At 31.4% G+C, this 13496-nt stretch overlaps 2 long non-coding RNA genes across 2 annotated transcripts; one reads left to right on the top strand and one right to left on the bottom strand.

The window, feature by feature from the left end:
* Nucleotides 1-5632: 5632 nt before the first annotated feature.
* Nucleotides 5633-6477, bottom strand: LOC149167116 (uncharacterized). The gene is made up of 2 exons (XR_016260530.1): nucleotides 6117-6477; nucleotides 5633-6014 (listed from the first exon to the last, which is right to left on the bottom strand). It is a non-coding gene; the product is annotated as an uncharacterized LOC149167116 (long non-coding RNA).
* A 2656-nt stretch (nucleotides 6478-9133) lies between these two features.
* LOC149167115 (uncharacterized) lies at nucleotides 9134-10719 on the top strand. Its single transcript, XR_016260529.1, has 2 exons — nucleotides 9134-9371; nucleotides 10437-10719. It is a non-coding gene; the product is annotated as an uncharacterized LOC149167115 (long non-coding RNA).
* Nucleotides 10720-13496: the final 2777 nt, after the last annotated feature.

Below are 13496 nucleotides of genomic sequence, written 5' to 3'. Positions count from 1 at the left end.
CAATATGTGGTTTAAATGAGCAGAGTATAACTTGGGATAAATTTCAAAGATATTTTAAAGAAAAATATATAACTAAAAGGTTTTATGATTAAAAATCCAAGGATTTTCATGACCATTGATTGGGTCAACTAACCATGGATGAATTTATAACAAAATTTACATCCTTACTGCATTATGTACCATGCATTTGGGAACAAAAGTATAAGGTACAGAGGTTTGTTAGTAGCTTGCCATTATTTATGAAGGAGCACCTTGAGTTTGATAATCCAAAAACCATGGATGAGGTCATACGGAAGGCCCGAATATGTTACCAACAAAACAAGCCAAAAGGGGAAGGATTTGAAAGATGGAATGACAAGAAGGGGAATAGATTTTCCTCCAACAGTAAAGGAAATAAGTTTATGGTTAATAAACCCCTTAAAGTTCAGACCAATAGAAACTTGAACAGAAATCCACCTAGGTTCAAAATTTCCAGTGAGACCAAGACAAATGAACAATCAGTAAGAACATAAGTAGAGATGGTTGCTAGACAACTGGTACAGTGCTGGGGTTGCAAAGGACCCCATTATGTTAAAAATTGTCCACACAGCAGGGGAACCAATTAGGTGGCACAAATTTAGGAAGCGTCGACAGTGGGAGAAGTGGTGATAAGCATGCCTAAAATCAATGTTGCGCTTGAAGACCATCAAGCATAATACCAGCCAACCATGATCAAGTTTGAAGGTAAAATATCCACTGTGTCTATTTTAATTGATCCCGGAGTAACCTTGAGTTACATTAATCCAAACATAGTAGAACAATGTTGTTTGCAATCTGTTAAGTTTAAAATTCCCTAGTTAGTGCAATTAGCAATGGAAGCTAAGAGAAGAATGTTGGCCAAGGTCAGCAATTGTCCCCTACAGATAGCAGGACAGTCGATTATGGAAAACTTAAATGTGTTGCCCTTAGGATCATACGATATTTTAATTGGCATGGATTGGTTGGAAAAACATTGGTCCCTCCTTAACTGTAAAACTCAAATTATTAACTATATGGACGAGGAAGGAAAGAGACAATAAATTCATGGAATAATGAGACCCTTAAAACTGAGTCAGTAACAGCCTCCCAATTGGCCAAGTGTATCCGGAAAGGATGCTAGATTTATGCAATATAAGTAGGGTACTCTAATTCAAAGGAAAAGTATGCGTCCTTAAAAGATACACCCATAGTGCAAAATTTTCCAGATGTATTCCCTGAAGAAATTCTGCGACTTCTGCTAAAGAGGGATATAGATTTCACTATTGAACTAGTACCAGGGGCTGCTCTGGTATCTAGCGCCTCTTATCGCATGATTATACCGGAGTTAACATAACTAAAAATGAAGTTACAAGAATTACTTGATAAAAAGTACATCCGACTGAGTGCATCGCCTTAGGAAGCCCCAATACTTTTTTTAAAAAGGAGGATGGGACCCTACATATGTGTATGGACTACCATGAACTAAATAAGTTAACCATCAAAAACAAGTACCCTCTACCTTGTATAGATGATTTTTCTGACCAAGTGAAAGAAGCAACCGTGTTTTCAAAAATCAACCTTCGTTGGGGTTATCATCAAATTAGAATCAAAGAGGAGGACATAGCGAAAACAACCTTCAAGACTCGATATGGGCATTACAAGTTCATTGTACTACCTTTCAGGTTAACAAATGCACCTGCAACCTTCATGTGCCTTATGGACAGTATATTCCATCAATATTTAGCTAAATTTGTGCTAATATTTATCGATGATATATTAATTTATTCTCGGATGGTTAAAGAGCACAAGGATCATATTGTTATGCAAGTTTTAAGGGAACACCAGCTGTATGAAAAATACAGCAAATGTGACTTCTTTAAAGAACAAATCCAATATCTTGCGCATGTCATTACTAAAGATGGAATAACCGTAGACCCAAAGAAAATAAAGAACATAATGGAATGGTCGGTACTAAAGGATGTGGCTGATATAAGGTCATTTATGGGTCTAGCTGGCTACTACAAACAATTCATTAAAGGATTTTCTAGGGTAGCCTATCCTATTAGTTCATTGCAAAAGAAGGGAAGGGCTTTTAAGTGGAGCTTGGAATTCCAAAAGAGCTTTGATCAGCTGAAGCATTTACTCACCACCATACCTATCTCAAGTATTGCTGATCCAAATAAAGATTATGTGGTTTGTACTTATGCTAGCAAGGAAGGCTTAGGCAGTGTACTAATACATGAAGGAAAGGTGGTTGCTTACAAGTCTAGGAAGCTTAAGGAGCATGAGCAAAGATATTCAGCCTACGATTTGGAACTGACAACAGTTATTCACGGGCTAAAAATGTGGTGACAGTACTTTATGGGTAAGAAAATTTTGTTAATGACTAGCCATCATAGTTTAATTAACTATTTTAAACAGCCCACCTTGAATGCTAGGCAAGATCGTTGGGTTGATTTCTTAAGCGGGTTTGACTTTGAAATCAAGCACTTGAAAGGAAAATAGAACTGTGTCGCTGATGCTCTAAGTAGGAAAGTCAACTGTTTGTATGAAGTATCAATCAACGAAGTCCAAAACGCATGAACTAATCAAGGAGGCAGTAATACAAGATTCGGAGTATCAATTTCTGTGGCAGCAAACTAAGGTTCCAAACAACAAAGAACAACAGCTTGGATATGAGGTAAATCGAGAAGGTATGCTCATTTATATAGCAAGAATGTATGTACCTAACATAAAGGTTATTAAATATTTAATTTTAGATTAATATCATAGGGTACCATATGTCGGCCATCCGGGATATCAAAAATTGATAACCACCCTCAGAAAGGAATATTTCTGGCTCGGCATGAAGAAGGAGGTGGTTGAATATTTGGCCCACTATTTGGAATGCCAACAAGTAAAAACAAAACACCGTCACCCAGTTGGATTGCTACATTCATTACCTATTCCGGAATGGAAATGGGAAGTTATTTCTATCTATTTTATAACATGACTGCCCAAGTCAAAAAATAAAAATGATTCAATAATGGTAGTAATTGATAAGCTGAGCAAATCTTCTCACTTCATACTTGTACAATCTACTTATAAGGTAGTGGAGTTTGCTAACATATTTATGCAAAACATTTTCAAACTTCATAGCATACCAAAAGTTATAATATTAGACCATGATGTCAAATTTACATTAGCCTCTTGGAAGGCCTTATTTGAAGGATTGGGTACTCGGTTACATTTTAGTACTGCCTACTATCCTCAGACAGATGGGTAGACTGAAATAGTAAACCAAGTAGTGGGGGACATGCTTCAAGCTTATGTAATGCAACAACAATCTAAGTGGGAAGAATATCTCCATATAGTAGAGTTTGCATATAAAAACAGTTATCACACTTCCCTACAAATGAGCCCTTTTGAAGTGTTGTATGGGTGTAAATGTAGGACTCCCTCAAATTGGGGTGGCCCAGAAGATAAATTAATGTTAGGGCCTGATATGCTTGTAGAATGGAAGAAATGATCAAAGAAGTGCAACCCAATTTAAAGGCTGCTCAAGAGTGACAAAAGAATTTCGCTAATCGGAAAATAAGTTTTCGGGAATTTCAGGTAGGAGTTCATGTCTATGTTCGAGTTTGGGCTAATAAAAGCATACTTTAATGGAATGGATATGCCAAATTGGCACCTCGATTCTGTAGTCCTTTTCAAATTTTGGCTCAAATTGGGCCAGTGGCTTATCAACTCACCTTACCCAGTCATATTTGGGTGCACAATGTCTTTCATGTTTCTATATTAAAGAAATATATATATGACCCCAAACACATAATTAATTGGCAAGATATACAGGTGCGTCAGAGGAGTTGAACTCTCCTAGGTTTATCTTAAATAAGTATATGTGTACAAAAAAAAGGTTTTTATATAACTTATTTATGTTTTGATTTCATGAAATTAATTAAAAGTCTTATTCTATGATACAGGTCAAACAGGAAGGCGAGTTCCTAGTCGAAACAATGGGTATACTCGATTAGAGAGAAGTAATGTTGCGGAGTTGAGTTATCACTCAAGTTAAAGTCTAGTGGTAGCATTTCAGATGAGAAGAAGCTACCTGGGAAGATGAACGAACTATGAGAGAGATTTTTCCGAAATTATTTCCAACAAAAGAACATCGGGACGATGTTCAATCTTGGGGGGAAGATGTGATGTCTCCCGTAAATGTAAATATCTATTTACTGCATTGAAACCAACTGAATACTGGTTAAATTATATTTATATTTAAGTAATCTTGATTTAAATGCATAAAAAGTGGAATGCTAGGATGATGGCAGAAATTGTTTATTTAAAAATAAATGAGAAGGAATTGTCAAAATGATGACAGTTTTAATTCTCAAACAGTTAAGCTGGGCGGTTACCCAACCCTAACTACTTCATTGAGAAATTTATTCCAAGAAAGGGATCAAGAGGGTTAGAGGAATTTGAGATCTGAAAGAAGGAAAACAACAGGAATTGCTTGACTTTGTTGTGGTGACAGATAGTGGGACAATAGCTAAGTCTGGTGGAGACCAGATAGCTACTACTTGACAAGACAATAGTTCTTGAAGAGAAGACCCTGTGAAGGGTAGCTCGGGGGGAGACTTAAGCGAAGGCAAGCACTGGTCTCAAGGTTGGGAGGAAAAATAAACAAATAATTATAGTCCAGTCCAACTGGGTTATAAGCGGAACAGGTAAGTATAATTTAGAATTCCTAGCTATTTCGTCATAGGATTTATCCTTTAAAATAGCTTAAGAATTATGTTTTGGTAAACTAATTACAATAAAAGGTATTTGTTGTTAGTTTGCATGGGCAGTAAAGTTGTAGCTAGTAAATTTGCTTTCATGAGGAAGACAATAAATCTGTGTGAAATAAGATTATCGACTGCTAATTTATAAGGATAGAAAGTCTCTAATTAAGAAAATCAAGTTACTGTCAATTTATAAAAATGCATAACTTGTAGATGACAACATCAATGAATTTATAGGAAGTAGAAAGACAACGTAGTAATGATGAAACTTAAATGAAAATATTGTCTGCTAAACCCTTAGAGGTTGTAAGTAAATCTAGAACTGTAAACTTGGAAAACGAGAGAAAATAGGAATATTGCTATTCATAGCAAATAACAGGTAGAAAAAGACAGACTTAACATTGTAGATAAGCATATTATGGAAAACTCCAAATTCTGCATAAGAGTAAATACTGAAGGTAATATGTAGCCAAGAAGTGAGCCCAAAACAAAAAATGTCCGTCAACCACAGAATCAACACATAGAAATGACGATATTTAGTTCTAGCAGCATGATAACATTAATTGAACTATAATCAAAACATAACCTCGTTGTAGGTGAGAATGAGGAATTTCATCGTTAATAAGACAAGAGGTAAACTCAACCTTGGAGGAAAAAACAGTATGGGGGGTTTCACTACCACCCTCATCTCTAAAAGGCTGAACCTGAAACTAAGCTAGATAGTTGTAACTTCCGACATAGAACCCTTAATAAGCCATGAAAAGAATGTCAGAACGCCATTAACAACTATCTTAAATTAGAACGATATACGATATGTGGAAAACATTACTAATTACAGTATTACAAAGGTTCGGAAACAATAGAGTTGCACGAAAAAGGAACTATGCCAAGTCCATGACAATATACATATATTCAAACAAAGAATTCTTAGTTCAGGAACAAGGAATGAATCAAACACCACACAGAACCCCAAGCGAGGGTTTCTCGCATATAGTTATTCTATAGAAGTCTAAGTTAAAATATTACATTTAAAAGGGCTTTGAGCCTCAAGGAAGACCAAAATAAATATGTAGTCTTGGCACCCTTCAGATTGTAACCTATTCAGCTATGAGAGGAAACAAGTTTACAATTTTTTTCCCTTTCATTAAAAACCAAAAACCCTCATGCATACTCAACGAGTTCCAGCTTCAGGTAAGCAAACCTTGGAAGAAGAAACCGAGACTCGAGGCATTCCCACATTTGGGTATGGAGGACCTGCCGAATAATGCCATGGCAGAGATCAGTTTCAGTGACATATTAAGAAAATTAAATGATAATAAAACATTAACTAACATACAGAAGAAACCAAGTATTTACCTAACCAAATGAAATGCATAATAGTATTGTATCCCACTGCAAAGACCCCATCAAAGATTGTCTGCAGAGGAACAATCACGGGTTCAGTATCGATGGAACCAATCGCGGGCATAACCCGAAGGAAAGAAACTTAGGCAAGAATCTATTACTGAGAGGGTTTCTCCGTAGAAGAACTAAAACCGACAAACGACAAATAAGACAATGGAACCCAACTCTTCCGTCACGAAAGCTTAGCCCAAAACCTATTCCTCGACATCGTCCGATCGAGATATCGCAAGAGTTTCATTGATGCTGCACACTTATCCATGCACAAAGCACCAGCCGGTGACCTACGATGAAGACTCCAATGGCAACAGTTCGCAAACCTAGGGCAGCGAGCCGCCCAAATTAATTACTAGGCATTAAAGATTCAATAGTTGTCCATTTAATTCAAATTATGTGGTGAATTAATTAATACGATAAGTGTAATTCCTAAGGAAATTATAGGGATATGAAGGGACGGATATACCACCTCCAAAACATAGGCTTACAACTGTAAAAAAGCATATCTATGCCATGTACCATGAAGATTCTCAATAAATAATTGATTTGATAATGTTAAATACAATGGATTGTATTGCGAATTAAGGTATATACTATGAAAGCTTGTATATGTGTATAGATAATGGATAGTTAATTAATGAAATATTGACTCCATTTTTCCTTATAGTTTTAAATAAAATAAAAACAAAAAAATTATGTTTATGGGTTTGTGATAGTGAGAGGCTCACTCTACAACCGAATATGATGTGTAAAATGGTTGAAATTTTTCTCATGTCCACCAATATAAAAAAAAATTAAAATCTAAAAATTAAATAAAAATTAAATAGCTATACAGAATATTTAAATAATGTATGCTCATAAAAAAATCACTTTAAGAAACTGGATCTCTCTCGGCTCATGTTAGGTCCATATTTAAGATGGATCTATGGTGATAAATAAGATATATGACATTTATAAGAGTAGGTGGCCAATCCTAATATAGAAGTTAAAAAGTAATTATTATTATTCTCTAGCTACATAATGTTGCACCAATCACAAAATACCACGATATGAAATAATTTATATCCTTATGAATTAACAAATAACATTTTATAAACCTAAGGGAAAAGTAAACCCAAGGGAATATAAATCCTAGGGCTTTTAGTATTAATCCCTTGGGTTTCTTATCCCTTAAATTAATATTATTCCCTTGGGTTTATAATCCCTTCGGGTTTTAGAATTAACCCCTTATGTTTATAATATAAATTCCATGGGTTTATTGATCTAAGTGTTCATATTCCCATGATATAATATTATTCATAGGGTTTGTAATTAATATTAGTCCCTAGGGTTTAATATTATTCCCTAGGGTTTATAATTTCTTGGGTTTTTAGTATTAAACCTAAGGGATTCTAAACCCAAAGGAATAATATTGAATCCAAAGAATTAATATTATAAACCCAAGGAATATAGATCCTACCATAAATGTTATAAACCCTAGAATATAGATGGTTGACAATGGTAAACCATGGTCACATTGTGACAAGAATTGTCTCAAAATGAAAATCAACCATTGTCAACCATGTTTATTTTAGGGTTTATAATATATATCTTACTGTTTGTATGCCTTGGCTTTATAATATTAATACCCTTTTATATTATTCCATTGGGCTTATAATTCTTTGGGTTTTTAGCATTAATCCTTTAGGTTTGTTATCCCTTGGGTTAATATTATTGCCTTGGGTTTATAATCCCTTGGGGTTTTAGTATTAAACCCTATGAATATGAACCCTTACATTAATAAATCCAAGGGATTGATATTATACACCCAAGGGACTAATATTATTAAACCCAATGGACTAATATTATAAACCAAAGGTATATAAACCCTTGGTTAACCATGATTTATATTGAACTTAAAGGATCAATATTATAAACCTATGAATAATATTATACCCTAGGAATATGAACCCATTCAAAGGATTGATATTATAAACCCAAGGGATTAATACCAAAACCCAAGAGTTTTAGTATTAACCCATTAGGTTTATAATATCGCTCCTAAATTTATTAATATAAAGATTTATATTCCTAAGATTCATGTTTATATTACATAATTTAAAATTAAATAATAATAAATAACATTTAATATTAAATAATTATTATTATAAAAAATATTTATTATTAATTATAATGATAATAATAATATTTTTATTACACTAATTTTTTATTATTATTATATATTTATTAATAAAAAAATACGGATGAAGCCTAACTGATTGTGCTAATTTTTTAATAATTACATTTAAAAAATCAAACCCTAAACAATTACCAAACGTAGCAGAATGAGGGACTATATGACGGTTTGGTAACGTGTTATACAATGTTTTCGAGTGACATGAAATCCAAAGTACACGAGACAAATCCAGTTCTCAGAAAATGTGGAGGATAAGATTTGAGGTTTAAAAAAAGTACATGGGTGGCCTCAAACAGTACATGCATTCAAGCTGTGAACAGTAAACCTATCCTGGAAAGCAGTATATGTGTGCAATCCAACCTGTACTATTCTGCAAAACAGTAAATCTATTCTGGCCATTATCAGTCTGCCATTTCTACAAAACAGTTCGCATGTCTGTGAAAGAAACCAGTGGGTATGTATTCAAATTGTCCTGCCCTTCTATGAATTAGTCACACGTCCTAGATAGTGTACAAGATCAGGACTTCGTTTTACAGTGAACAGACCGGAGATGATTCGAGGTTCTGAAATGCGATAGACACTTTTATGGCGAACACAGAATATTTCAATGAAGTAGTTATTAGGTCAACGAAGTAGCCATTAGGGTATTGCTCCGGCCTTGCTGTGTCCGTTGCTAATTGTGACAGCGCATTCTGTTATCTTATCGCACGGCCCGCTGCCAGAAAACATGGCCTACAGAAATTCTGCTTCACCTTCGATGACAGCTTTAGCTCTTTTGGCGTACGAGGTTTTGTCTTGCTTTGTCACGTCACAGAAAAAGCATTATTGGCGTACGAGGTTGTGCCTTGTTTTGTCCATTTCAACTTTCACCAGAATTATTACATAAACCATTCTCTGCCGAGAAATAATCGGTCCGTTCATGGATCCTGTGTGCTCTCTCGTGGCTTCTGTCATTCATGGATCATGTGTGCTCTCTCGTGTGCTTCTCTCTGTTGGTTTCTGTGTGGCCGGCTTTGCATCTCTGCATTGCACTGCAGGTGGGTTTATTCTTCTGAGCATCTGATGGTTGCATTTTCATTTATTTTCCTTACCAGGCTGCTTTCTCTATAGGTCATGTACAATATAGGTTTTTGGGGGGTTTATTCTTCTGAGCATTTGATGGTTGTATTTTCATTTATTTTCCTTACCAGATTGCTTTCTCTATATGTCATGTACAACAATTTTTTTTCAAGTTGTATGTGATATTCTAGGTTTGATTTTGTGGTTTGAGGAGTTTTAATTTAGATCTAATCTGTTAAAATACCAGATTGCTTTCTCTATATGTCATGTACAACAAACTTTTTTCAAGTTGTATGTGATATTCTAGGTTTGATTTTGTGGTTTGAGGAGTTTTAATTTAGATCTAATCTGTTAAAATCTCATCAAATTAGGTCTTTTTAAATTGATTAGATTTTTTAACATGTTTTATTTTTCCTTAGCACAAGTCACAACCACCCAGTGCTATTTGATCATATGTTACTCTGGACTCTATTCTATTTCACATATCCGCAAATCACGACCTTATTGGTTGATTTCCATATGAGTCTCCTAGTCTGCTTTGTTTTTGTTTTTTTGTGGAAGTCAAAATCTTTGAAATCATCTCAGTTTATCAAGGAATATGTATTTGAATTGAAAATGAAAAATCTGTAAGTAATTGGGTTGACAGGAAAATACTTTCTTTGGTATTTAGTTATCAATAGCTTGGACACACCTGAAACTTAACAGTATCAGGAATTTGCTAACTTCTTTTTATGTAACTTCTTTTTATGTATTTAGATTATTATATTTTCTTAATATAATCTATGATGGTTTTTCTCTCTAAAAAAATAAAATAAAAATAAAAAAATGTTACTCCTCATCCTCAAACAATAATGCTAATAAGACTCGAAGTCATTTACAATATACTTGTCTTCAAACTGAAACCGTGAATAAATAAAATGTGGGGCTATTGTGTATTAAGTTACGGTACAGAGATACATAAATGTAGGCAAATTTATTTATGCAATTTTGTCTGGTTGTGTTTTGATTGTTGTACATACTTTACTGTTGCTGCAACCTTGTAGGTGAGCACGTAGTCGAGACCTTCAAGAGCTATGTTGACTGATATATCTGTATATCTATATGCAACCAATTCAGCACCGCCGCATCCATGATTAGGTTTAAAGTTTATCTGATACTGCGACTGGGCTTCAGCTGGGGATTCTGAACAGGAAAGCACAGCATAATGTAATCCAAGTTTCAACGACAAGCAGTCTCTGAGGAATGATGATAATCTTTCCTGTTTTTGTATAATCATGGTATTATTTATTATTTTCATTATATATATAGATATTTGTCTACTGTAAATTTTTGGTTTTTACAGAAATATGCTTTTTGGTTGTAAAGCTGTAATTGCACTTGTTTAGGTTTTTCATACATTTTTGGAATTGCGTTAAGTAGATGGTGGAATTAAACAAAATCGTGGATATATAGTTTTTTAATACTTTTATTTAAATAGAAAAAGAATCTTGGTTCTGATTGTTTAATTGAGTGGATACCAAAATTGTTTAAATGAGTGGATTCAGTGTTTAAAGACACATTGTGACTGATTCATTTATGGAATAATTTTTTTTATAATATTTATAGAATAATTATATTTAGTATAATAATGAAAAAAATCTTTAAAAGTTGTTATTTTTTAAAATTATATTTTATATGAAAATTCGTTTATATAAATTATATATCTGGATAAAGTTTTTTGAAATTTTATCTATGATGTGATGGTGAAATTTGATTAGATTTAAATTAAATTAGTTATTATTTTTCTAAAATTATATTTCATAATAAATTCTTCTGAAATATTATCTATGATTATGATATAATGGTGAAATTTGACTAGATTTTAATGTTTTCTGGGTTTAAGATTTATTTTATAGAGCCTGATTTTTTTATTTTTATTCTTTCCTTTCTGAGTTTGAGGATTTATTTTACACAGGCTGGAATCAGTACATAAGATTTAGTATTCTGGATGTGGTGTTGTTAAAATTAATATATAACTTTTCAGGATTATACAAATTTCATAATTTAGCAGATTCTTAAATAGTTTGAATTAATTTCATAATAAATTTATGTGTTTTATTTTAAAGGTTGAATAGTTTGAATTTATCTGATAAAAAGTTAAGTATTATATATTTAAAATTAAATAATATTTAGAAGTTATAGATGTTAACTATGATATTAGCATTTTATATTTATAATCCAGATTTAAATATTAAAGAAAACATAAAAATTCCCTATCTTAAAAGCTTCAACCTATAAAAACTATTAAAAATAAAATAAAATATTAAATAATAATTAAATTGATTCCTATAACACTTTTTTATTATCAAATTACAACATTTTTTTTGTTAATTTTAAATTACAAATTATCATATAAATAATATACCTGAACTTTCTTAAATAACCATATTCATAAACTAATCTCTTTACATTTTAAAATTTTAAAATAATCTTTAAATAAGTTAATTATCAATACTATCTTTAAATATCCGAATTATCAATAATATGACATAAGAATCTCTTAACATTTGGGTTCCTCCATTGCCAACAAAAAATTATTTAAATTATTGATAAATATTAATAAATAAAGTCCTTTACATCTTTGGGAAATATAAGTTGTCATTTAAAGTAAAATGTGTCACTGCCATTTCTTTTTCAATGGCAAACACAAAGCTAGTGATAAATAAAGTCCTTTATATTTTAAGGGGAATATAAGTTGTCTTAGTAAATAAAGTGTTACTTTACTTTAATGGTAAGGTAGAGTATATTTACGATTATATTTTATTTTTTTGTTTTTTCACTTATTTTATTTAAAATTATAGTTTAAGTATTTAGGTGTGGTTTTATTAAAGTTTATATATAATTTTTATAATTTAATTGGATGATAAAAGGAACAATTTATTTTAGAAAGTTATATGTCTCAAATTAGATAAAGTTTATAAGTGGTAAGTATTAACTATATTAATATTTATATTTATATTTATATAATAATAATAATAATAATGATGACTAATATGGTCTATCAAGAGCCCGAAAATTTAAGATTTATTTTATAGAGTTTAAATTAGTTATTATTGTTCTAAAATTATATTCCACAATAAAGTTTTTTGAAACATTATTTATGATTATGATTATGATGTAATGGTGAAATTTGACTAATCTTTTCTCAGTTTAAGATTTATTTTATAGAGCTTGAATTAGTTTTTTTTTTTGGTTGAGTTTGAGGATTTATTTTACAGAATAAGTAAATAAGAATTAGTATTTTGGATGTGGCATTGTTAAAGTTATAATATAACTTTCAAGGATTATACAAATTTTATAATTTAGCATACTCTTAAATAGTTTGAGTTAATTTGATAATAATTTTATGTGTTTTATTTTTATAAGTTGAATAATTTAAATTTATCTAATGAAAAGTTATATATTATATTTAAAATTAAATAATATTTAGAAGTTCTAAATATTAACTATGATATTTGCACTTTATATTTATAATCTAGATTTAAATATTAAAAGAAACATAAACATTTCCTATTTTAAAAGCTTTAGCCCATAAAAAAACTATTAGAAAAAAATAAAAAAATAATTAAATTGGTTCCTATAACATTTTTTTATTATCAAATTACAATATTTTTTTTTGTTAATTTTAAATTACAAATTATCATATAAATAATCATACTTCAACTTCTTTAAATAACGATGTTCATAAAATAATCTCTTTACATTATAAAATTTTTAAATAATCTTTAAATATGTTAATTATCAATACTATCTTTAAATATCTGAATCATCAATAATATGACATATGAATCTCTTAACATGGGTTCCTCCATTGCCAACAAAAAAATTATTGATCAATATTGATAAATAAAGTCCTTTACACTTTTGGGAAAGGTAAGTTGTCATTTAAAGTGAGATGTGTCACTACCATTTCCTTTTTTAATGGTAAACACAAAGTTATTGATAAATAAAGTCCTTTATATTTTAATGGGAATATAAGTTGTCTTATTGTCTTTATAAAGAAATGAATAAATAAAGTGTTGCTTTACTTTAATGGTAACCTAGAGTATTTTTAGAATTGTATT

This window comes from Pinus tabuliformis, chromosome 5_1 (assembly GCF_031772625.1).
Source record: "Pinus tabuliformis cultivar Carrire ecotype Pingquan chromosome 5_1, CPIR1, whole genome shotgun sequence".
NCBI classification, from domain to species: Eukaryota; Viridiplantae; Streptophyta; class Pinopsida; order Pinales; family Pinaceae; genus Pinus; species Pinus tabuliformis.
The sequence above is the reverse complement of the archived record's forward strand: the minus strand, read 5'-3'. Positions and strand labels throughout refer to the sequence as shown.